Source organism: Ursus americanus, chromosome 11 (genome assembly GCF_024610735.1).
Source record: "Ursus americanus isolate L20-20 chromosome 11, mUrsAme1.1.p, whole genome shotgun sequence".
Lineage (NCBI taxonomy): Eukaryota > Metazoa > Chordata > Mammalia > Carnivora > Ursidae > Ursus > Ursus americanus.
This window is the reverse complement of record NC_142137.1, coordinates 3,662,210-3,688,418: the sequence shown is the minus strand read 5'-3', so window position 1 is coordinate 3,688,418 and position 26,209 is coordinate 3,662,210.

Sequence of the window (26,209 nt, the reverse complement as noted above, 5' to 3'; positions counted from 1 at the left end):
GGGGCAGGGCCCTCCAAGCCCCCCGTGACCTTCGAAGGCCCCCTGCGCCAAAACGCTTGGGCCCACGCTCCCGCTCACCATTGCCCTCACCTCTGCCCGCCCCTCCGCTCGAACACACAGCTGGCGGATAGGGCCTGCTGGGCTCCTGGGGGCTAACCCTAAACCTAGGTCGGCCCCCAAGGGGCCCTTTCCAAGGGTCCTGGCTCCGCCACGCCGGGGATTGGGGACACACGAGCATGAGCACCAGACTCACCCAGCCGCCCCGCCGCCACCCGGGCTTCTAGGGGCGCCGCCACTCATTCAGGGCGGGAGAAGGGGCATGGATCTCTGAGCCCCCGGTGACTTTCGAAGGCCCCCTGCGCCAAAACGCTTGGGCCCACGCTCCCGCTCGCCAGCGCCCTCACCTCTGCCCACCACTCCTCTCGCCGCACAGCCGGCAGAATGGGCCTGCCGGCCTCCTTTGGGCTAACCCTAACCCTAGGTAGGCCCCCAAGGTACCACTCCCAAGTGCCTGGCGACGCCACGCTGGGGATTGGGGACCCACGAGCCCTAGCTCCAGACTCACCCTGCCGCCCCGCCATGACCCGGCCCGCTAGGGGCAACGTCCTCACAGGGCGAGAGAATAGGCAGGGCCCTCTGAGCCCCCGGTGACTTTCGAAGGCTCCCCGCACCAAAACGCTTGGGCCCATACTCCCGCTCCCAGCGCATTCACGTCGGCCCGCCCCTCCGCTCGATGCACAGCCAGCGGATCAGGCCACCGGACTCCTGGGGGTAACCCTAAAGCTAGGCAGGACCCAGAGGGGCCCCTCCCAAGGGGCCTGGCGCCACCAAGCCTGGGACTAGGATCATAGGCCCCATCGCCAGACTCACCCTGCCTCCCTGCTGCCACTCGGGCCACTAGGGGCGCCGCTGGTCATTCAGGGCACAAGAATGGACAGGGTCCTCCGAGCCACTGGCGACCTTCGAAGGCTCTTCGTGCCAAAACCCGGGTGCCCATGCTCCCGCTCCCCAGCGCCCTCACCTCAGCCCGCCCCTCTGCTCCCTGCACAGAGGGCAGATCCGGCATGCCGGCCTTGTGTGGGCTAACCCTAACCGTAGGTCGGCCCTCCAGGGTCCCTCCCAAGGATTCTGGTGCCTATACGCCAGGGATCTGGGACCCCAAGCCCCAGAACCAGACTCACGCTGCCACAACGCCGCCACCCAGGCCACTAGGGGCGCCGCCGCTCGTGCAGGGCGGGAGAACGGACAGGGCCCTGGAGAAACTGGCGACATTTGAAGCCTCCCTCGCCAAAATTCAGGGGCCCACGCTCCCGCTCACCAGCGCCTTTACCTCGGCCCGCCCACCTCTCGCAGCCCAGCCAGAGGATTGGGCCTGCCGGCCTCCTGGGTGCTAACTCTAACCCTAGGTCAGCCCAGGAGGAGCCCCTCCCAAGAGGCCTGGCCCTACAATGCTGGGGATTGGGGATCCCTGAGCCGCAGCTCAGGACTCACCCTGCAGCCCCACCGCCAACGGAGCCGCTAGGGGCGCCGCTGGTTATTCAGGGCAGGAAAATGGGCAGGGCCCTTGGAGACATGGCAACATTCGAAGGCCCAGGGTGCCAAAACGCTGGGGCCCACGCTCCCGCTCTGCATCCCCCTCAACTCGGCCCACACCTCCACTCCTCACACAGCCAGCGGATCGGGCCTGCCGGCCTCCTGGGTGCTAACCCTAACCCTAGGACGGCCCCTGAGGGTCCCTTCCTAAGGAGCCTTGCAGCGCAACGCCGGGGATTGGCGACCCCCAAGCCCCAGGGCCGAGTGCACCCTGCCGCCCTGCCCCACACGGCCCGCTAGGGGCACCGCCATTCATTCTGGGTGGGAGAACTGGCAGGGGCCTCCGAACCCCCGCCCACCTTCAATGGTGCCCAGAACCAAAATGCTTGTGCCCAGGCTTATGTTCACCAGCATCCTCACCTTGGCCCAACTCTCCGCTCCACACACAGGCGGTGTATAGGGCCTGCCAGCCTCCTGGGTGCTAACCGTAACTGTAGGTCGGCCCCCGAGGGGCCCTTCTCAAGTGGCCTGGCGCCCCAACGCCGGGGATGGGGCAACCGAGCCCAAGTGCCGGACTCACCCTGCTGCCCTTCAGCCACCTGAGCCACTAGGGGCCCCGCTGGTCATTCAGAGCAGGAGAATGGGCAGGTCCCTGCAGCCACCGCCAACCTTCGAAGGCCCCCCACGCTAAAACGCTTGGGCTCATGCTCAGGCTCGCCAGCGCCCGCACCTCGGCCCACCCTGCCGCGTGCTGCACAGACGCTGATCGGGTCCACCGGTCTCCGGGGGGCTAACTGTAACCCTAGATCGACCCCCGAGAGGCCCATCCCAAGGGGCCTGGCATCGCAACGCCGGGGATTGGGGACCCTGAGCCTCAGCACCTGACTCACCCTGCCGCCCAGCCGCCACCCAGGGGCTTGGGGTGCTGCCATTCATTCAGGGCAGGAGAACGGGCAGGGCCCTCCGAGACACGGTGACCTTCGAATCCCCCCCGCGCCAAAACGCCCGAGCCCACGCTCCCAAACACCAGTGAACTCACCTCGGTCCGCCACTCCACTCTCCACACAGCTGGCGAATAGGACCTGCCGAGTTCCTAGGGGCTAAACCAAAACCTAAGTTGTCATCCAAGGGGCCCCTCCCAAGGGGCCTGGCGCCTCATCGCTGGGGATTGGAGATACCTGAGCCGCAGGGCCTGACTCACCCTGCCACCCCTCACGACCCAGGCCGCTAGGGGCGCCGCCGTTCCTGCAGGGTGGGAGAATGGGCAGAGCCCTTCGAACCCCCGCTGACCTTTGAAGGTGTTCTGAACCAAAACGCTTGGGCCCAGGCTCTTGCTCGCCAGCGCCCTCACCTCAGCCCGCCCCACCGCTCCATGCACAGCGGGCGGATCCCGCCTGCCGGCCTCCCAGGTGCTAACCCTAACCCTAGGTCGGCCACCCAGGGGCCCCTCCCAAGGGTCCTGGTGCCGCTTCGCCGGGGATCGGGAACCTCAAGCCCCAGAGCCACACTCACCCTACAGCAACGCCGCCAACCAGGCCCCTAGGAGCACTGCGGGTCATTCAGGGCGAGAGAAGGGGCAGGACCTTCCGAGCCCCCGGTGGCCTTCAAAGGCTCCCCGTGCCAAAACGCTGGTGCCCACGCTCCCGCTCCCCAACGCCCTCACCTCGGCCCCACCCTCCGCTCCCCGGACAGTGGCCGGATCCCACCTGCCGGGCCTCCTGGGGGCTAACCCTAACCCTAGGTCAGCCACCCAGGGGCCCCTCCCAAGGGTCCTGGTGCCGCTACACTGGGGATCAGGGACCCCAAGACCCAGAGCCAGACTCACCCTGCCGCAACGTCGCCACCCGGGCCGCTAGTGGCGCCGCCCGTCATTCAGGGCGGGAGAAGGGACAGGGCCCTGGAGAAACCAGCGATATTTGAAGCCTCCTGCGCCAAAATGCAGGGGCCCACGCTCCCGATCGCCAGCGCCTTTACCTCGGGCCGCCCACCTCTCGCCGCCCAGCCAGAGGATTGGGCCTGCTGGCCTCCTGGGTGCTAACTCTAAACCTAGGTCCGCCCAAGAGGAGCCCCTCCCAAGAGGCCTGGCCCCACAACGCTGGGGATTGGGGATCCCCGAGCTGCAGCATGGACTCACCCTGCCGCTCCACCGCCAAGGGAGCTGCTAAGGGCGCCGCTGGTTATTCAGGGCAGGAGAACGGGCAGGGCCCTTTGAGCCATGGCAACAGTCGAAGGCCCAGGGCGTCAAAACGCTGGGGAACACGCTCCCGCTCTGCATCACCCTCAACTCAGCCCGCACCTCCGCTCTTCGCAGAGCCAGCGACTCGGGCCTGCCGGCCTCCTGGGAGCTAACCCTAACCCTAGGACAGCCCCTGAAGGTCCCTTCCTAAGGGGCCTGGCGCCGCAACGCCAGGGATTGGGGGCCCCCAAGCCCCAGCGCTGGATGCACGCTGCCACCCCAACCCACACAGGCCGCTAGGGGCGCCGTCATTCATTCAGGGTGGGAGAACTGGCAGGGCCCTCCGAACCCCTGCCGACCTTCGAAGGCGCACCGAACCAAAACGCTTGGGCCCAGGCTCATGTTCACCAGCACCCTCACCTCGGCCCAACTCTCCGCTCAACGCACAGGTGGTGTATCGGGCCTGCGGGGCTCCTGGAGGCTAACCCTAACCATAGGTCGGCCACCGAGGGGCTCTTCCCAAGGGGCCTGGCGTCGCAACGCTGGGGATGGGGACCCCGAGCTCATGTGCCGCACTCACCCTGCTGCCCTTCAGCCACCCGAGCCGCTAGAGGCCCCGCCGGTCAATCAGGGCAAGAGATCGGGCAGGGCCCTCCGAGCCCACGCTGACCTTTGAAGGCTCCCCGCGCAAAAACGTTGGCTCCCAGGATCCTGCTCACCAGCGCCCTCACCTAGGCCCACCCCACCGCTTGCTTCAGAGCCGGTGGATAGGGCCTGCCGGGCTCCTGGCAGCTAACCAAAACCCTAGGTGGGCCCTGAGGGGACATCCCAAGCGGCCTGGCTCTGCAATGCTGGGGATTGGTGACTCAGAGCCCCAGAGCCGGACTCACCCTGCCGCACTGTCCCCACCTGGGCCGCTAGGGGCGCCGCGGGTCATAGAGGGCGAGAGAAGGGCAGGGCCTTCTGAGTCCCCGGTGACCTTCAAAGGCTCCCTGTGCCAAAACGCTGGTGCCCACGCTCCCGCTCCCCAGCGCCTTCACCTCGGGCCGCACCTCAGCTCGCCGCACAGTGTGCGGTTGGGCCTGACGGTCTCCTGGGGGCTAACCCTAACCCTAGGTCGGCCCCCCAGGGGCCCCTCCCAAGGGTTTTGGTGCCACTACGCCATGGATCTGGAACCCCAAGCCCCAAAGCCAGACTCACCCTCCCACAACGCTGCCACCTGGGCCGCGAGGGGCGCCGCCGGTCCTTCAGGGCGGGAGAACTGACAAGGCCCTGGAGAAACCGGTGACATTTGAAGCCTCCCACCCCAAAATGCAGGGGCCCACAATCCCGCACCCCAGCGCCTTTACCTTGGCCCGCCCACCTCTCACCGCCCAGCCAGAGGATCTGGCCTGCCGGCCTTATGGGGGCTAACTCTAACCCTGGGGCGGCCCACGGGGAGTCCCTCCCAAGGGGCCTGGCACCACAACGCCGGGGATTGGGGATCCCCGAGCCGCAGCCTGAGATTCACCCTGCCGCCCCACTGCCAACGGAGCCGCTAGGGGCCTTGCTGGTTATTCAGGGCAGGAGAAAGGGCAGGGCCCTCCGAGCCATGGCAACATTCAAAGGCTCAGGACGCCAAAACGCTGGGGCCCAGCTCCCGCTCGCCATCACCCTCAACTCGGCCTGCATCTCCACTCCTCGCACAGCCGGCGGATCGGGCCTGCAGGCCTCCTGGGCGCTAAACCTAACCCTAGGACGGCCCCGAGGGTCGCTTCCTAAGGGGCCTGGCGCCGCAACGCCAGGGATTGGGAACCCTCAAGCCCCAGCGCTGGATGCACCCTGCCGCCCTGCCCCACACGTGCCGCTAGGGGCGCCGCCATTCATTCAGGGTGGGAGAACGGGCAGGGCCCTTCGAACCCCCGCTGACCTTCGAAGGATGCCCCGAACCAAAACGCTTGGGCCCACGCTCATGTTCACCAGCACCCTCACCTCGGCCCAACTCTCCGCTCGACGCACAGGCGGTGTATCGGGCCTGCTGGCCTCCTGGGGGCTAACCCTAACTGTAGGTCGGCCACGGAGGGGCCCTTCCCAAGTGGCCTGGCGCCACAACGCCGGGAATGGGGACCCCAACCCAAGTGCCGGACTCACCCTGCTGCCCTTCAGGCACCAGAGCCTCTAGGGGCCCCGACGGTCATTCAGAGCGGGAGAAGGGGCAGGTCCCTCCGAGCCCCCACCGACCTTCGAAGGCCCCCCGCACTAAAACGCTTGGGCTCATGCTCAGTCTCGCCAGCGCCCTCACCTCGGCCCAACCCTCCGCGTGCTGCACAGCCGCTGATCGGGTCCACCGGCCTCCTGGGGGCTAACCGTAACCCTAGATCGACCCCCGAGGGGCCCCTCCCAAGGGATCTGGCGCCGCAACGCTGGGGATTGGGGACCCCCGAGCCTCAGCACTGGACTCACCCTGCCACCCAGCCAACACCCGGGGGCTTGGGGTGGTGCCGTTCATTCAGGGCGGGAGCACGGGCAGGGCCCTCCAAGACACGGCGACCTTCAAAGGCCCCCGCGCCAAAACACCCGGGCCCACGCTCCCGCTCACCAGTGCCCTCACCTCGGTCTGCCACTCCAGTCTCCACACAGCTGGCGAATAGGGCCTGCCGGCATCCTAGGGGCTAAACCTAACCCTAGGTCAGCCTCCGAGGGGCCCCTCCCAAGGGGCCTGGCGCCGCAACGCGGTGGACTGGGGACCCCCGAGCCCTATGCCCAGACTTACATGCCGCCCCGCCACCACCTGGGCTGCTAGGGGCGCCGCCGGTCATTCAGGGAGGAGAATGGGCAGGCCCGCCGAGTCCCCGGAGACATTCGAAGGCCCCCGGTGCCAAAACACTTGGGCCCAGGCTCTTGCTCGCCAGCGCCCTCACCTCGGCCCGCCCCTCCGCTCCCTGGACAGTGGCCGGATCCCACCTGCCGGCCTCCTGGGGGCTAACCCTAACCCTAGGTCAGCCACCCAGGGGCCCCTCCCAAGGGTCCTGGTGCCACTACACTGGGGATCAGGGACCCCAAGACCCAGAGCCAGACTCACCCTGCCGCAACGTCGCCACCCGGGCCGCTAGTGGCGCCGCCCGTCATTCAGGGCGGGAGAAGGGACAGGGCCCTGGAGAAACCGGCGATATTTGAAGCCTCCTGCACCAAAATGCAGGGGCCCATGCTCCTGATCGCCAGCGCCTTTACCTCGGGCCGCCCACCTCTCGCCGCCCAGCCAGAGGATTGGGCCTGCTGGCCTCCTGGGTGCTAACTCTAAACCTAGGTCCGCCCACGAGGAGCCCCTCCCAAGAGGCCTGGCCCCACAACGCTGGGGATTGGGATCCCGAGCCGAAGCATGGACTCACCCTGCCGCTCCACCGCCAAGGGAGCTGCTAAGGGCGCCGCTGGTTATTCAGGGCAGGAGAATGGGCAGGGCTCTTTGAGCCATGGCAACAGTCGAAGGCCCAGGCGCCAAAACGCTGGGGACCACGCTCCCGCTCTGCCTCACCCTCAACTCGGCCCGCACCTCCGCTCTTCGCAGAGGCAGCGACTCGGGCCTGCCGGCCTCCTGGGAGCTAACCCTAACCCTAGGACAGCCCCTGAAGGTCCCTTCCTAAGGGGCCTGGTGCCGCAATGCCAGGGATTGGGGGCCCCCAAGCCCCAGCGCCGGATGCACGCTGCCACCCCAACCCACACAGGCCGCTAGGGGCGCCGCCATTCATTCAGGGTGGGAGAACTGGCAGGGCCCTCCGAACCCCTGCCGACCTTCGAAGGCGCACCGAACCAAAACGCTTGGGCCCAGGCTCATGTTCACCAGCACCCTCGCCTCGGCCCAACTCTCCGCTCGACGCACAGGTGGTGTATCGGGCCTGCGGGGCTCCTGGAGGCTAACCCTAACCATAGGTCGGCCACCGAGGGGCACTTCCCAAGGGGCCTGGCGTCGCAACGCTGGGGATGGGGACCCCGAGCTCATGTGCCGCACTCACCCTGCTGCCCTTCAGCCACCCGAGCCGCTAGAGGCCCCGCTGGTCAATCAGGGCATGAGATCGGGCAGGGCCCTCTGAGCCCACGCTGACCTTTGAAGGCTCCCCGCGCAAAAACGTTGGCTCCCAGGATCCTGCTCGCCAGCGCCCTCACCTAGGCCCACCCCACCGCTTGCTTCAGAGCCGGTGGATAGGGCCTGCCGGGCTCCTGGCAGCTAACCAAAACCCTAGGTGGGCCCTGAGGGGACATCCCAAGCGGCCTGGCTCTGCAATGCTGGGGATTGGTGACTCAGAGCCCCAGAGCCAGACTCACCCTGCCCCACTGTACCCACCCGGGCCGCTAGGGGCGCCGCGGGTCATAGAGGGCGAGAGAAGGGCATGGCCTTCTCAGCCACCTGTAACCTTCAAAGGCTCCCCACACCAAAACGCTGGTGCCCACGCTCCCACTACCAAGCACCCTCACCTCGGCCCACACCACCGCTCGCCGCACAGTGTGCGGATTGGGCCTGATGGTCTCCTTGGGGCTAACCCTAACCCTAGGTCGCCCCCCCAGCAGCCCCTCCCAAGGGTCCTGGTGCCACTACGCCAGGGATCTGGGACCCCAAGCCCCAAAGCCAGACTCACCCTCCCACAATGCTGCCATCCGGGCCGCTAGGGGCGCCGCCGGTCATTCCGGGCGGGAGAAGGGACAGGGCCCTGGAGAAACCGGAGATATTTGAAGCCTCCAGCGCCAAAATGCAGGGGCCCACAATCTTGCTCCCCAGCGCCCTCACCTCAGCCCACCCCTCCGCTCGCCCCACAGCCATCTTATCGGGCCTGCCAGCCTCCTGGGGGCTAACCCTAACCCCAGGTCGGCCCCCGAAGGGCACTCCCAAAGGGCCTGGCGCCGTGATGCTGGAGATTGAGGACCCCCAAGCCCCAACGATGTACTCAACCTGCCCCTCCGCCGCCACTTGGGGCGCCACCGGTCATTCAGGGTGGGGGAACGGGCAGGGCCCTCCGAGCCCCCAGCGACATTTATAGGTCCCCCGCGCCAAAACGCTGAAGCCCATGCTCCCGCTCTACAGCGCTTTCACCTCGGCCCGCCCCCCCTCTAGCCACACAGCTGGCGGATCTGGCCTCCCGGGCTCCTTGGGGCTAACAGTAACCCTAGATGGGCCCCAGAGTGGCCCCTCCCAAGAGGCTTGGTGCCACAACGGCAGGGATTGGGGACCCGCAAGCTCCAGCGCCGGGCTCACCCTGCCGCCCCGCCGCCACGCAGGCCTCTAGGAGCGCCTCTGGGCATTCAGGGCGGGATAACCGGCAGGGCCCTCCGAGCCTCCGGTGAAATAAGAAGGCCCCCCACGCCAAAACACTGGGTACCACGCTACCGCTCAACTGCGCCCTACCACGGTCAATCCCTCCTCCGCTCACTGCACAGCCTGCGGATCTGGACTGCTGGCCTCCTGGGGGTTAAGCTAACCCTAGGACAGTCCCAGAGGGGCCCCTCCCAAGGGGCCTGGCGCCGCAACGCTGGGAATTGGGGAAACCCAAGCACCAGTGCAGGACTGACCCTGCCAGCCCGCTGCCACCCAGGGAGCTAGGGGCATCGCCGGTCCTTCATGGCGGGAGAAGGAGCAGGGCCCTCCAAGCCCCCTGCGACATTTGAAAGCCCACCGAGCCAAAATGTTGGGGCCCACGCTTCCGTTCGCCAGCGACCTCACCTTGGCCCACCCCCCCATTCACCACAGAGCCCGTGGATCGAGCCTGCCGGCCTCCTGGGGGATAACCCTAACCCTAGGTCGGCCCCCAAGGTGCCCCTCCCAAAGGGACTGCCGCCGAACGCCAGGGATTGGAGACCCCCGAGTCGCAAGGCTGGACTCACCGTTCCGCCCCGCCCACACCCGGGCCGCTAGGGTACCGCCAATCATTCAGGGCGGGAGAACGGGCAGGGCCCTCCCTGCCCCGGTGACCTTCGAAGGCCCCCAGCGCCAAAACGCTGGGGCCCACTCTCTTGCTCGCCAGCGCCCTGATCTTCGACCACGCCTCCATTCGCCCCAGACTGCGGATCGTGCCTGCCGGCCTCCAGGAGCTAACCTTTACCCTAGTTCGGCCCCCAAGGGGCCCCGCCCAAAGGGCCTGGTGCCGCAACGCCTGGCATTGGGGACCCCCGAGCCTCAGCACCAGACCCACCCTGCAGCCCCACCACCACTCGGGTTGCTAGGGGAGCCGCCACTCATTCAGGGCGGGAGAAGGGGCAGGGCCCACCGAGTCCCCGGCGACATTCGAGGGCCCCTGGTGCCAAAACTTTGGGTACCACCTTCCAGCTCGCCAGTGCCCTCACCAAGGCCCGCCCCTCCGCTCGCTGCACAGCTGGCTTATGGGGCCTGCCGGCCTCCTGGGGGCTAACCCTAACCCTAGGTTGGCCCCAGAGGGGCCCCTCCCAAGGGGACTGGTGACCAACACGGGGACTGGGGACACCTGAGCCGCAGCGCCGGACTCACCCTGCCAACCCCTCAACATCGGGCCCGCTGGGGAGTCGCTGGTCCTTCAGGGTGGGAGAATGGGCAGGGCCCTCGAGACTCCGGTGATTTTGAAGGCCATCCATGCCAAAACGCTGGGGCCCACGCTGGAGCTCGCCAGCGCCCTCACCTCAGCCGGCCCCTCCGCTCTCTGCACAGCTGGCAGATCAGGCCTGCCGGCCTCCTGGGGGCTAACTCTAATCCTAGGTCGGCCCCAGATGGGCCCCTCTGAAGGGGCCTGCTGCCACAGCGCCGGGGATTGGGGACCCTCGAGTCGTAATGCTGGACTCACCCTGCTGCCCCGCTGACACCAGTGGTGCTAGGGCGCCACCGGTCGTTTTGGGCGGGAGAACAGGCAAGGCCCTCTGAGCCCCGGTGAACTCTGAAGGCCCCCAGCACCAAAACGCTGGGGCCCACGCTCTGCTCGCCAGCGCCCTCACCTAGGACCGCGACTCCATTTGCCTCAAGACGGTGGATTGGGCCTGCCGGCCTCCTGAGGGCTAATTCTAACCCTACATCAGCCCCAGAGGGGCCCTTCCGAGGGGCCTGGCACTGCAACGTCGGGTATAGGGAAGCCCCAGCCTCAGCACCGGACTCCCCCTGCCGCCCCGCCATCACCCGGGCCGCTAGGGGCGCTGCCGGTCATCCAGGTGAGAGAACGGGCAGGGCCCTCCAAGCCTAGGTGACCTTCGAAGGCCCCCGCTCCAAAACGCTTGGGCCCACGCTCCTGCTCGCCAGGGCACTCACCTCGGCCCGCCCCTCTGCTCGCCGCTCAGCAGGCGCATTGGGCCTGCCGGGCTCCTGGGGGCTAAACCTAACCCTAGGTTGGCCCCCGAGGGGCCCCTCCCAAGGGGCCTGTCGCCGCAACACGGGGGATTGATGACCCCCAAGCCCCAGCGCTGGACTCACCCTGCCACCCCGCTGGCACGCAGGCCACTAGGGGCGCCACCGATCATTCAGGTCGGGAGAATGGGCAGGGCCCTCCGAGTCCCGGTGAACATCTAAGGGCCCACGCACCAAAATGCTTGGGCCGATGCTCCCGCTCACCAGCGCCCTCACCTCGACCCGCCCCTCTGCTCACCAAACAGCCAGCGGATCGGGCCTCCAGCCTCCTGGGGGCTAACCCTAACCTTAGGTTGGCCCCCAAGGGGAACCTCCCAAGGGGCCTGGCGCAGCAACGCCAGGGATTGGGGACCCCCGAGCCCCAGCGCCATACTCACCGTGCCGCCCCGCCACGACCCGGGTCGCTAGGGGCGCCTCTGGCCATTCAGGGCGGGAGAACCGGCAGGGCCATCCAATCCCCAGGCGACCTTCCAAGGCCCCCGCGCCAAAATGCATGGGTCCACGCCCCAGGTCACCAGCGCCCTCACCTCGGCCTGGCCCTCCGCTACTGCACAGCTGGCGGATCATGTCTACCGGACTCCTGGGTGCTAACAGTAACCCTAGGACGGCACCTGGGGCCCCTCCCAAGGGCCCTTGCGCTGCAACGCATGGCATTGGGGAACCCCAAACCACAGTGCCAGACTCACACTGCCACCCCGCCACGACCCAGGCCACTAGGGGCGCCGCCGGTCATTCAGGGCGGGAGAATGGTCAGGGCCCTCCGAGCCAGTAGTGGTGTTCAAAGGTCCCCTGCGCCAAAACGCGGGATACCATACTCCTGCTCGCCAGCGCCCTCAATCGTCCCACTCCTCCACTCGCCGCACAGCCGGCGCATCGGTCCTGCTGGCCTACTGGGGTCTAACCCTAACCCTAAACTCTAAGCCCTAACCTTAAACCCTAAACCTTAACCCCTAATCCTAACCCTAACCCCTAACACTTACCCTAACCCTAACCCTACCCGAAACCTAACCCTAAACCCTAATCCTTAAACCCTAAACCCTAACATTAACACTAAACCCTAAACCTTAACCCCTAACCCTAATCCCGAAACCCTAAACACTAAACCCTAACCTTAACCACTAACCCCAAACCCTAACCCTAAACCCTAACCCAACCCCGACCCCTACCATACCCCTAACCCTACCCCTAACCCAACCCTTCAGCTAACCCTACCCCTAAACCGTAACCTAAACCTAAACCTAACCCTAACCCGTACCCTAACCCTAACCTGTACCCTAACCCTAACCGTAACCCTAACACGTACTCTAACCTGTACCCTAACCCTAACCCTAAATTATACCCTAACCCGTAATTTAAACCGTACCCTAAACCTAACCGTAACCCTAACAAGTACCCTAACCCATACCCTTACTTTAACACTAAACCCTAAACCCTGACCCTAACCCATATCCTAACTCGTACCATGACCCGTACCCTAAACGTACCTGTACCCTAACCCTAACCAGTACCCTTACCTTAACCTTAACCCATACCCTTACCTTAACGTTAACCCATACCCTAACCCGTACCCTAACCCATACCCTAACCCGTACCCTATCTCTAACCCGGACCCTTACCCATAGCCTAACCCATACCTAACCCTAACCTGTACCCTAACCCGTACCCTAACCCATACCCTAACCCTAAACCGTACCCAATCCCTATCCCTAACCCGTTCCCTAACCCGTACCCTAACCATAACCCGTACCCTAAGCCGTACCCAAATCCGTACGCAAACACTTACCCTAAACCATACCCTAACCCGTACCCTACACCGTACCCCAATGCGTACACTAACCCATACCCTAACCCTGTCCCGTACCCTAAACCTAACCCATACTCCAACCCAAACCCTAACCCTAAACCCAAACCCTAAACACTAACCCATACCCTAAACCCTAATCTGTACCCTAACCAATAACCTCTAACCTGTAACCCCTAAATCCAACCCTAACCCGTACCCTCTCCTTACCCTAACCTTAACCCCTACCCTCACCCATACCCTAACCGTAACCCATACCCTAACCTTAACCCATACCCTAATCCGTACCCTAACCCCGGGGATTGGGTACACCTGAGCCCCACCACGGGACTCAGCCTGCCACCCCTCAGGAAACCATGCCCCTTGGGGCGCCACAGAGCATCCCGTGCAAGAGAACTGGTAGGGCCCCCCTGAGCCCCCGGCGATCCTCGGCAGCCTCCTACCCCCCAACCCTGAGGCCCATGCTCATCCCGCCCCACGCCTTCCCTTCAGCTTGCCACCGAGCTCGACGCAGAGCCGGCAGATCAGGCCTGCCGGTTTCCTGAGGCCTAGACCTGACCCTAGGTCCGCTGGGTAGGGCCCCTCCCCTGGGGCCCAGTGCCTTAGCACCAGGGACTGGGGACACCTGAGCCCCACTGCAGGACAAAGCCTGCCAGCCCGCAGGAAACCGTGCCCCTTGGGAGGCTGTAGAGCATTCAGGGCGGGAGAACCAGGAGGGCCCCCAGAGCCCCCGGCGAACTTCGGCGATCCCTAAACCCACCCTTGAAGCCCATGCTCACCCCATCCCACACCCTCACTTCAGGCCGCGGCGGAGCTCGCCATATACTGGGCAGATCTGGCCTGCGGGGTTCCTGGGCCCCAACCCTAACCCTAGTTCATCTGGGAGGGGCCCCTCCCCAGGAGCCTGGAGCCGCAACCGCGGGGATTCGGGACACCTGAGCCCCACAGCAGAACTCAGTCTGCCACCCCGCAGGAAACAGTGCACCCTGGGAGGCCATAGAGCATTCAGGGCAGGAGAACCAGGAGGGCCTTCCTGAGACACCAGCGAACTTCGGTGGCCTCCCGTACCCCAACCCTGAGGCCCACGCTCACCCTCCCCACACCCTCACCTCAGCCCGTGTAACTAGCCATACAGCCAGCAGATCGGGCCTGCAGGGCTCCTGGGCCTAAACCTAGCCCTAGGTCGGCTGTGGGTGTGGGGGCCTCCCCAGGAGCCTTACACCGCAGCCCGGGGGAATTGGGATACCTGTGCCCCACTGCAGGACTCAGCTTGCCACCTGACAGGAAACCGTTCCCCTTGGGGCTCTACAGAGCCTACAGGGCACGAGAACTTGGGGAGGCCCCCGGAGCCCATCCCCATCCTTTGGCAGCCTCCCATGCCCCAACCCTGAGGCCCATTCTCACCCTCCCCCATGGACTCCTCTCAGCCCTCCACAGAGCTCGCCGCACAGCTTGCAGATAGTCCCTGCCGGGCTCCTGGACCCTAACCCTTACCCTAGGTTGGCCAGAGAGGGGCCCCTCCCCAGGGCCCTGGCACCCCACTCCGGGGGATTGGGGACACCCAAGCCCCACTGTAGGACTCAGCCTGCAGCCCACAGGAAACTGTACCGTTTGGGGGCACAACAGAGCATTCAGGGCAAGAGAATTGGGGCACCCCCTGACAGCCCCTTCTGGTGAACCCCAAACTTTGTGGGCCCTTCCAGATGAAACCCCAAGGCTCACACTCACCCGCCCTTGTGCCCTCATCTCACTCAGCCTGGGAGTTCTCTGAGCACTGGGCAGTTCGGACCTGCTGTCTCTTGAGGCCTAACCTAACCCTGGGTCTTCTGCTGAGGGTCCCTCCCCGTTTGCCTGCCTCCAAGGCACCAGGCATTGGGCTCACCTCTGCACGACTAGAGGACTCAGCCTGCCCCAGAGCAGGAAACTGTCCATTTGGGGCTGCAGCAAGGATTCATAGGAAAATCGGAGGGCCCCCCTCAGCCCATCCCAGGCAACCCCCACTTTCAGAGATCTCCCCGGATCCAATTAGTAGATTCACACTGACCTTTAAACTTGCTTTCCATGGAGATCTTTTGAAATTCTCCACACTTCCAACCAATGGCATCATCCAGCTTCAGTGCCTTACCCAGCCTTAGGTCTTGAGATAGATTAAAATGGGAAGTCATTTCACTGATAACGACGTACTGGTGATCAAAAGATACATGCATAAATGCTTCACATCACTTGGCTTCAGGAAAATACAAATGTAAACCCCTATAGATGCCATATCACACGAGGCCGAATATCTAAAAATAAGAAGAAATGAAACTATACATGTTGGAGAGGATGTGGAGAAACGGGAACCCTCTTACACCCCTGTACGAATGCAGTCCGGTACAGCCACTCTTGAAAATGGTACAGAGTCTCCTCAAGAAGTTATAAATAAAGCTACCCTATGTCCCAGCAATTGCACTACTGGGTATTTACCCCCAGAGACAGAGGTAGTGAAGACGGGACACATGCACACCAGTGTTCATAGCAGCAATATCCATAATAGACAAGCTGCGGAAGGAGTGCAGATGACCATGGATAGATGAATGGATAAAGAAGATGTGGATCATATCTATAGTGGAATATTACTCAGCCATCAGAAAGGATGAATACTTACCATCACACCGACCTGGGTGGAGCTGGAGGGTATTATGCTGAGTGGAATAAGTCAATGAAAGAAAGACAATGATCATATGCTTTCACTCCTATGTGGAATATCAGAAACAAGGAAGAAGACCATAGGGGAAGGAAGGGAAAATAGAATGGGAAGTCATCAGAGAGGGAGAAAACCCATGATGGACACTTAACTATCGCAAGAAACTGATGATTGTTGGAGGAGAAGTTGGGGGGTGGGTAACTGGGTGAGTAGCATTAAGGAGGTCACATGATACAATGAGCACTGGGTGATACACACGACTGAATATTTATTGAAGACTACATCTGAAACGAAGGATGTACTGTAAGTTGGTTAATTGAATTTAAATTAAAGAACAAAAGATCTCGAATAAACAATCCTAAACATTTGTATGGAACCACTAAAAATTCCGAACAGCCAGTGCAATGTGGAAAAGAAAAACAAAGCTGGAGGATTCACAATTTCAGATTTCAGGTTATACTACAAAGCTGCAGTCATCCTAACAGGACAGTATGGCACAAAAATAGACACAGCGACCAGAGGAACAGGATACAAGTTCAGACAGAAACCCACAATTATGTGGCCCATGAATCTTCCACAAAGCAAGCAACGATATCAAAAGGGAAAAGGACAGTCTCTACAACAAATGGTGTTGGGAAAACTAGACAGCTACGCACAAAAGAATGGAATTAGACTGCTTTCTTACACAATAAAGACAAACACAAAACAGTTTCAAGACCTCAATATGAGACCTGAATCCATAAAAATCCTACAGGAGGGAAGACAGTAACTTCTTGACATGGACCATACCAACGTTTTTCTAGACTGTGTCCTGAGGCAAAGGAAATGAAAGCAAAAATAAACTATTGGGAATACAGCAAAATAAAAAGTTTCCACACAGCAGAAGAACAATGAAAACGTAAAAATAATAAGACAACCTACTCAAAGGGAGAAGATATTTGCAAAGATCATATGCAATAAAGTGATAGTGTCCAAAACATATACAACTGATACTACGGAACCCCCAAAAAACAAATAATCCAGGTAAAAAATAGGCAGAAGACATGGACAGACATTTCTCCAAAGAAGAAATACAAATGGCCAACAGTCCCGTGAAAAGATGTTCAACATCACCCATCATCAGGAATATGTAAATCCAAAGGACAATGAGGTAATACCTCAAACCTGTCAGAATGGCTAACATCAAAAGCACAACAAAGAGCAGGTGTTGGGAGGATGTGGATAAAGGGGAATCCTCGCGAACTGTGGGTGGGAATGCAAACTGTGGTGGCCACCGTGGAAAACAGTATGAAGGTTCCTCAAAAAATTAAATATAGAACTACCCTATGATCCAACAATCACACTACTCCTATTTACCCAAAGAATAGGAAAACAGTAACTTAAAAGGATACGTGCACCCCTATGTTTCTTGCACCATTATTTACAATATCACAATATGGAAGCAACCAAAGTGTCTGTAGAAAAATTGACAAATGAGATGATAGATGTGTGTATTCACACACACACACACACACACACACACACACACACACACACACAAAATGGAGTATTACTCGGCTTGAAAAAGAATGAAACCTTGCCATTTGCAGCCATATGGATGGAGCTAGAGAGTATTATCCTAACTAAAATCAGTCAGTCAGAGAAAGACAAATCCCATACGATGTCACTCTAATGGGGAATTTAAGAAACAAACAAAAATAAATAAATAAAAGAGAAAAAGGAGACACACCAAAATACAAACTCTTAACAATAGAGAACAAACGGAAGGTTACCAGAGAGGAGGTGGATAGAGGGATGAGTAAAATAGATTGAAGGGGATTAAGAGGACACTTTTCTTGATGACCACTGAGTAATATGTAGAATTACTGAATCACTCTATTGTACACCTGAAACGAATGTAACACTGTATGTTAGCTCTAATGGAATTAAAATAAATTTTTAAAAAAGATTTTTCTTTCAGGAAGCTCTTTGAAAAAGCTTTTCCTGTACAATGTGCATAAGCCCTACTTGGGAGGATTCCCTCTACAATAATTATTCACTCCATGCCTCAAATTCAGATTTCACTGAGTTCTTACTGTGGATCCCATCCCACGGGAGCCATGGTCCTTTTCAGTCCAGGCTCAGCACCTATGCATTCAAGATTGGAAGTAGAAAGACATATCACTTCACAGTCCAGAAAGCTATTATTGTTTCTATTTTAGTGTGAGAGAGTCACAGACTTTGGGACAGGTTTCAGAGCAGGTTTATTATGGATCCTGGATCTCTACTTCAATGTTCATTGCCTGGATCCATTTGGCTAATAGGTTCCCTGTGGATGGGCTTGCTTCCAAGCACATACATGGAAGATGCAAAGGTGGGTGGGCTTGGTGTGGGACAGGAAGAAGACCAAAAACAGACAAGGGTCCGACCCTCCCCTGATCCAGGAACTACTATGGGAGAGGGTACGCGAGGTAGAATCCATGTGAAACTCCAAGGTCACCAGCTGAACACAGGAGGCAGAGGTCAAGGGATCTGGAGATGCAGGGGTTGAAAGCTGCTCTGAGCTACCTCTGGGAGGAAGGGAGGGAAGGAATGAGAAGGAGACACTGCCTGCCCCTGACCCATGCCAGCTGCCCACCGCTCCGACACGCATCAGTCTACACAGCTGACACACAGCCTGGACTCAGGATGGGCTGGCTCGGGTCCCTCAATCCTCAGTGGGACAGCTGGCCTCAGGGCTCAGAGACATGCTGAGGGAGATGAGAGGGAAAGCTGCCCCACCCAGTTCGTCCCCTCCTTGAGCAGACAGCCCTTCAGAACTGCTAAAAAAAACCCACTAACGGGGTTGAAAGACTTGCCATGGATGAACTAAGGCATAGAGATAAGTAAAATAACATTCATTTTTAAGTTCAGAGCTGTCCGCTCAGAAAGTGGGGAGAGCTTCCCTGAAGAAGACTGAGGGGAGGGCAGGCCATGCTGAAAAGGGAGACATGGCTCTCCTGATTGGGGACCTGCAGCCCCCTTCCAGGGCAGGGCATCATCCTCGCATCACACGAGATCCATGGAAGTGTTCCATCAGGGCCAGATGTTTGTCTTGAGAAGGCTACCCTGGCATCGGACTGCACAGGGCACCAGGGACGAGGGCCAGATGGAGGACTGACAATACCCCGGAGGCCATGGGGCAAGAGCAGAGGCACATGACTTTGAAGATGATGATGAAAAGCAGGAGGTGGCAGCATGGAGCTGGCCCGAAAGTACCATGGGAGCAGTGCCCACAGCTACACTGACTGGGTACCTTCTGTGCCCGGTGTGGCTGACTTCAGTGTGCTCCAGACTAGTCCTGACCACAAGTCTAGGAAGTGTGCACCACCCCCGGCCTCCTCTCCCCTTGCAGCTGCTAGGAATCACGGTCACAGACCCTGGTCAGCTTTCGTGGAAACCAAGCAGTGGCTCCCCCGCACGCTGCACCTCTGGTGGTTGTCCAGTGTGACCCTCGTGCCTGGCCAGACACTGATGTCTACCTGTCTCCACACAAATCCACAGACAGGAGGGTGTCTCTGAATTCCACAGCACATGATGAGACAGATCCACAGAACCCAACACCCAGTGTGTCACTCGGGACCTCAAGTATGGTCATGGAGCTCACCATACCTTATTTCTGTCACTTCCCACAGAAAGCCTGTTTCTGATCAACCACAATACCATACATCCTGGTTGCTGACCTGGGGTCATGCCATGAACCCACATGCCATCTTTCTTTAAGTGAAGGCTATGCCTACACCTCCTAGAAAATATTTCTAATGAAGTACAAGTCCATCAGGACTATGGTGTGAATGGAAGCACACAGCCTGCATGGTAGTAGTCAGTAATTCTAACAAGGGTTAACCCCAACTCCCGTCTCACAAAACCTTCCTCCATCCCCCCTGAACTCATGGTCTGCCCTCAGAAAACCCTCCAGGAAACAAACCTTTCATCTGAATGCTCTCTTCACCTTCTGCTTCAAATCTTGTCCAACCACAATGATATGAAACTAGAAATCAGTCTCAAGAAAAAAATGGGACAGTCAAAAATAGGTGGAGATTTTTGGGGCCTGGGTGGCTCAGTCATTAAGGATCTCCTTTCAGCTCGGGTCTTGATCCCAGGATTCTGGGATCTAGCTCCAAATCAGGCTTGTTGCTCATTCGGAAGCCTACTTCTCCCTCTCCCACCACCCAGCTTGCGTTCCCTCTCTTGCTGTCTCACTCTCTGTCAGATACTTAAAGAATCTTAAAAAAAAATGTGGAGATTTAACAACATGCTACTGAACAACCAACAGTCAAAGAAGAAATCAAAAAATTTTTAGAAGTACCTTGACACTGATGAAAAAGACAACCTACAAAAACTTATGGGATGTAGCAAAAGTAACTTTATGGGGGACATTCATAGAAATTCAAGTCTTCATCAATCCATGAGAATGCTCTCCATTAAACAACCTGATTTATGTGGTAAAGACGTAGAAAATAAAACAACAAACAAAGCCCCAAATTGGTAGAAATAAGGAAATAACAAAAAGGAATGCATAAATAAATCCAATGGAGACTAAAAAGACAAAAGAAAAAAAAACAATGAAAATGAGAGCGGCCTTTTTTGGAACGATAAACAAAACTGACAAACTTAGCTAGACCCACCAAGAAAGATAGAGGACTCCAATACAATCAGGAAAATAAGATAATGGATTCCTATCTCATATCAAAATCAAAAGAACTCTTCAACCTTGAACACAACAATTTCTTGCAAGCCACGTCTCTAAAGGCAAAGGAAATAAAAGCAAAAATGAACTATTGGCACTTCATCAGGATAAAAAGCTTCTGCTTGGCAAAGCAAATGATCAAAAAACAAAAAGGCAACCTATGGAATTGAAGAAGATATCTGCAAATGATTTTACAGATAAAGGGCTGGTATCCAAGATCTATAAAGAACTCCTCAAACTCGACACCCAAAAAATGGGCAGAAGACACAAAGGGATACTTTTCCAGAGAAGACATACAAATGGCCAACAGACACATGAAAAAATGCTCCACATCACTTGCCATCAGGCAAATACAAATCAAAACGACAATGAGATACCACCTTACACCAGTTAGAATGGTTAAAATTAACAAGGCAGGGGGCACCTGGGTGTCACAGCGGTTAAGCGTCTGCCTTCGGCTCAGGGCATGATCCTAGCCTTATGGGATCGAGCCCCACATCAGGCTCCTCCGTTATGAGCCTGCTTCTTCCTCTCCCACTCCCCCTGCTTGTGTTCCCTCTCTCGCTGGCTGTCTCTATCTCTGTGGAATAAATCAATAAAATCTTGGAAAAAAATTAACAAGACAGGAAATAAAAAAAGTCAGAAAGGATCTGAAGAAAGGGGAACCCTCTTACACTACTCGTGAGAATTCAAGCTGGTACAGCCACTTTTGAAACCAATATGGAGGTTCCTCAAGACGTTAAACACAGAGCTATCCTATGACCCACCAATTGCTCTACTGGGTATTTACCCCATAGACACAGAGTAATGAAAAGAAGGGGCAGCTGTATCCCAATGTTCATAGCAGCAATGTCCATAATATCCAAACTGTAGAAGGAGCCAAGATGTCCTTCAGCAGATGAATGGATAAAGAAGATGTGGTTCATCTATACAATGGACTATTACTCAGTCATCAGAAAGGATGAATACCCACCATTTGCACCAACGTGGATGGATCAGGAGGGGATTATGCTAAGTGAAATTAAGTCAAGCAGAGAAAGACAATTATCATATGGTTTGACTCCTATGTGGAATGGAAGGAATAGCATGGAGGACATTAGGAGAAGGAAGGGAAAAGTGAAGGGGGGGAATGAGAGGGGGAGAAGAACCATGAGAGACTACTAACACTGGGAAACAAACTGAAGGTTGCAGAAAGGGAGGGGAAGGGGAATGGGTAATCCTGGTGATGGGTATTAAGGAGGGCACCTGTTGGGGCGCCTGGGTGGCACAGCGGTTAAGCGTCTGCCTTCGGCTCAGGGCGTGATGCCGGCGTTATGGGATCGAGCCCCACAACAGGCTCCTCCTCTGTGAGCCTGCTTCTTCCTCTCCCACTCCCCCTGCTTGTGTTCCCTCTCTCGCTGGCTGTCTCTATCTCTGTCGAATAAATAAGTAAATTCTTTAAAAAAAAAGGAGGGCACGTGTCATAATGAGCACTAGGTGTTATATGCAAACAATGAATCATGGAACACTACATCAAAAACAAATCAAGTACTGTAGGGTGACTAACATCATTTTAAAAAAAGAGAAAGATATGAAATCCACACAGGAATACTGTCAATATTTGCAAAGGACATGAAATCCCGAAAGATTCCACACACACACAAAAAAATCTGTTAGAATAAACAAATTCAAGAAAGCTGCAGGATATAAAGTCAATATACAGAGACCTGTTGTCTTTTTTTTCAGATTTTATTTATTTATTTGATAGGAAGAGAAAAAGTACGAGCAGGGGGAGTGACAGAAAGAGGGAGAAGCAGACCATTGCTAAGCAGGGAGCCCAACACGGGGCTCCATCCCAGAACTCTGGGTTCATGACCTGAGCTGAAGGCAGACGCTTCACCTATGGGGCCACCCAGAGGACCCAACTTCTTGCATTTCTGTATACTGATGACACACTTTCGCAAAGAGAAATTAAAAAAGCAATGCCATTTACAATTGCATCAAAAAAATCTAGGAATAAAAGTAACCAAAAATGAGAAAGACAGTACACTCAACACATGGCAGAAAGGAAATGAAAAACACGTGTGTCAAGGGGGGCAGGATGTATGGGTCAAAGATTTGGAAGGCAACACAAACAAATGGAAACTTACGCCATGCTCCTTAACTGGAAGAGTTAATTATGTGAACATGTACATCGTACCCAAAGCAATCGACAGATGTGACGAAATCCCTATCTGAATTCTAGCGGCATTATTCGAGGAAATAGAAAACAGTCCTCAAACTTGTATGGAATCACAAAAGACCCCAAATACCCAAAGTAACCTGGAGAAAGAAAGGTGCAGTCAACACACTCCTGGATTTCAAGCTAGATTACAAAGCTGTTGTCTTCAAAACAGGATGGTACTGGCATAAACACAGACACCAGGTCAGTGGAACAGAACAGAAAGCTCAGAAACTTACCCACAGGTAGATGATCCTAACTTACGACACAGCAGCAGAAGATATGCCATGAGGGAAGGACTGTCTCTTCAGTGAGCGGTAACAGGCAAACTGGACACTAAATCCAGAAGAATATAACTGGGTCACTTTCTTACACCACACACAAAATTTTTAATGGATGAACGATTTGAACATAAGACCTGAATCCATAAACCTCCAAGAAGACACAGGTACTAAGTCTCTCGACATTAGTTTTGGCAAAGAGTCTTCAGATCGGACACCAAATGCAAAGGCAACAAAAGCAAAAATAAACAAGTGGAACAACTTCAAACTGAAATCTTCCACACGACAAAAGAAACCAGCAAAAACTAAAAAGGCCACAGACCCAATAAGAAAAAAATACCTGTGAATCATATGTGTGAGAAGAGGCTAATATCCAAAATACACACAACACTCATACAAATGAAAACAAAAAAAAACTGCATAAAAAATGGGGGGAATATGTGAATAGATACTTTCTAAAGATGGCACACAGGTGCCAACAGACAGAGAAAGTTGTTCGACATCACTTAATATCGTCAGGGAAACATCATCAAACCCACAATCGGCTATCCCCTCACAACTGTTGGAACAGCAATTCGCCCAGAGACAGACACCAGGTGGGGTCAAGGGTGTGCAGATGAGGAGACACTGTGCACTGTTGGTGGGAATGGAAATTGGTGCAGCCACTGTGACAAACGGTATGGAGGTTCCTGAAAAAATAAATGCAACTACCGCATGGACAAGTAATGGCTCTACTGAGTATTGATTTGGAGAACACAAAAATACTGTCTCAAAAAGACAGATGCACTCCCACGTTCACTGCAGCATTATTCACAAGAACCAGACATGGAAACACAGACCTTGGGGGCCTTATGCCAAGTAACTCAGACACAGAAAGACCAATACCAGTTGCTCTCATGTACATTCAATGTGGAATAAACAAATACTGAACGCATAGATACTGAGAGCAGATTGGTAGGTGCCAGATTCGGGGATGGGGTGGTAGAAACGGATGAAGATGGTCAAAGTCTCAATGTTTTAGTGAGAAAATCCTATAGTCATGAAATGTTCTGTCCAGCATGGAGACTAAAACTAACCCCGCAGCATGGGGTATAGGTTTCCCTGCTCTTTGAAAGTACATGGCTTCTGAGAAACCTTGCACAGCAGAAATGGTGTCAAGAAGGAATGGCCATTAATTTACACGGAACAATTAGATAGTGTCCTCAGACTCCAAAATTCCTTCTCTTTGGCTTTTCTTAGGCCTCAGGACACAAGTTTCTGTTGGAGGCACAGCATAAATGAAGATAAAGCACAGCAGAGGCTCACAGACACAATTCAAAGTGCTGGTGGCTGGATGCAGAGAGCAGTTCCCAGCGGAAGGAGCTGGTTGGGGTGCAGGCCGCCTCTGTCTTGCTTCTCCCCAAAACAGATGCTGAACGCGATTCTCACTGTTCACCTTTTTTCATAAGAGGGAAATCCTCTTCAGGTCTCTTCCTCTTACTGAAGATGTGTAATAATGTTGTTCTTTCAAGAAAGCCCAGTGTCTTACTGTGAACGTTTAAAAAGTGGGGAATACTTGTACTTGAGCATTGCTGAGGGAGGAGATGTGAAAGGTTCTCCCAGACACAAACCTCAGCAGATCCACCAGGAAAGGCACCTTCCTCAGCATGCGGAACTCGGACTACCTCCTACCCCCCGAGAAACCCTCTCCTTCCCCTCGATCAGGACAACCCACAACAGCTGGGTGTTAGCCAACTCCTCCGTTCTCCTGCTCCTAATAGCTAACCGATCAGCAAATCCTGTGAGCTCCAACATCAAAATGGACCCAGAATAGGTCTAACCACTCCATCCAAGTCCACCTGTCTGGTCCACAGTGCCTGAGTTCCTGGAAAAGCTTCGTCATTGACCTGCCTTGCCATCTTCAACCCTCTGTCATCTGTTCTCAACACTGAAGCCAGGATGGCCCAGTGAAACAGGGTCTCATAGGCTTATAGCCCTGGAATGGTTTTTTCTGTCACCTCTCTGAGGTCATGTCCTAAGCTGTCTCCTGTGGCCACAGGGCCTTCTTGCTGCTCCTGGACATACCTGAAATTCTCCTGCTCCACAGCCTTTGCACATGCTTTCCCTTCTGTAAAGAATGCTCTTGATGTGTTCTCACTCACCTTCGGAGAAGTCTGAATTGGAGTGACAGGAACAGAAGATGAGGCTGTGTGTTGGGTGAGGCTGGTGGCCCAGAAGAAGGTTCTCTGCCATCTTGCCGCCTGTGCCTCCCTTGCCCTCAGCCAGGAACTTGCACACAGCCCTCACCTGTCACAACTCTCACCCAGGAGACCCACAGCCACCCCTGCCCACACCCTGCTGCAGAATGCATTCAGCTCTCCTCTGGGACCCCTGTCAGTTTACCCAGACCTGGAACTCCCCTGTCTCCTGCAAAGCTCCCGGATTCCACCTCTGCTTCCAAAATCGCAAGGCTTTCATGAGAAAGCTATAATGCTAAGTATTGAAAGTTTCGCACCTGCTTTCCCATTCTGTTGTCTCTCTCTCCACCTTCTTTCCTAACTGTGCAAACTGTAACATATCAGTGGAACATGAACATGCTCTGAGACCTGAATCTTTCATTGCAGCTTTCTGAGGACTCCTTATGTGATAAGAAACAAGTATATCCTACAACAGGGTGTTTTACAACTCTCATCTATAGAATAGTACAGCCCAATTCACTACAATTTTACCTCACTCTTCATGAAGCAGAACACTTTTTCCTTTCTTCTTTTACTTAAATTCCAGTTAGTTCACATGCCATGGAATATTCGCTTCAGGGGTAGGATTTAGTGATTCCTCACCTGCATACAGTACCCGGTGCTCATCACAAGTGCCCTCCTTAATACCCCTCACCCATTTAACTCTTCCCCCCACGCCCCTGTCCTGCAGCAACACTCAGTTTGTTCTCCAAGGTTGAGTCTATTTCCTTGTTTGCCTCTCTCATCACCCCTCCACTCTGTTCATCTGTTTTCTTTCTGAAATTCCACAAGCATGAGAGCATAGGATATTTCTCTTTCCTCAATGATTTTGCTTAGCTCAATACACTCTAGGTCCATCCGCATCCTTGCAAATGGTAAGATTTCATTCTTTTTGAAGCTGGGTCATATTCCATTATATATATATGTATCCCACTTCTGCTTTATCCATTCATCAGTGCATGGACTTTGGGATTCTCTCCATAGTTTGGCTACTGTGGACATTGCTGCTATAAACATCATGGTGCATGGACCCCCTTTGAATCTGCATTTTTGTATCCTTTGGGTAAATACCTAGGAGAGCAATTGCTGGATCATGTGGTTGTTCAATGTTTAAATTTTTGAGGAACCCCCACACTGTTTCCCAGACTGGCTGCACCACTTTGCATTGCCACCAACAGGATGGGAGGGTTCCCCTGTAAGCAGAACATTATCTGCTGGCAATTTCATAAGAGGAAACAAAACCTCTGGGAGATGCACCCAGGGTCAGGCAAGCAGTTG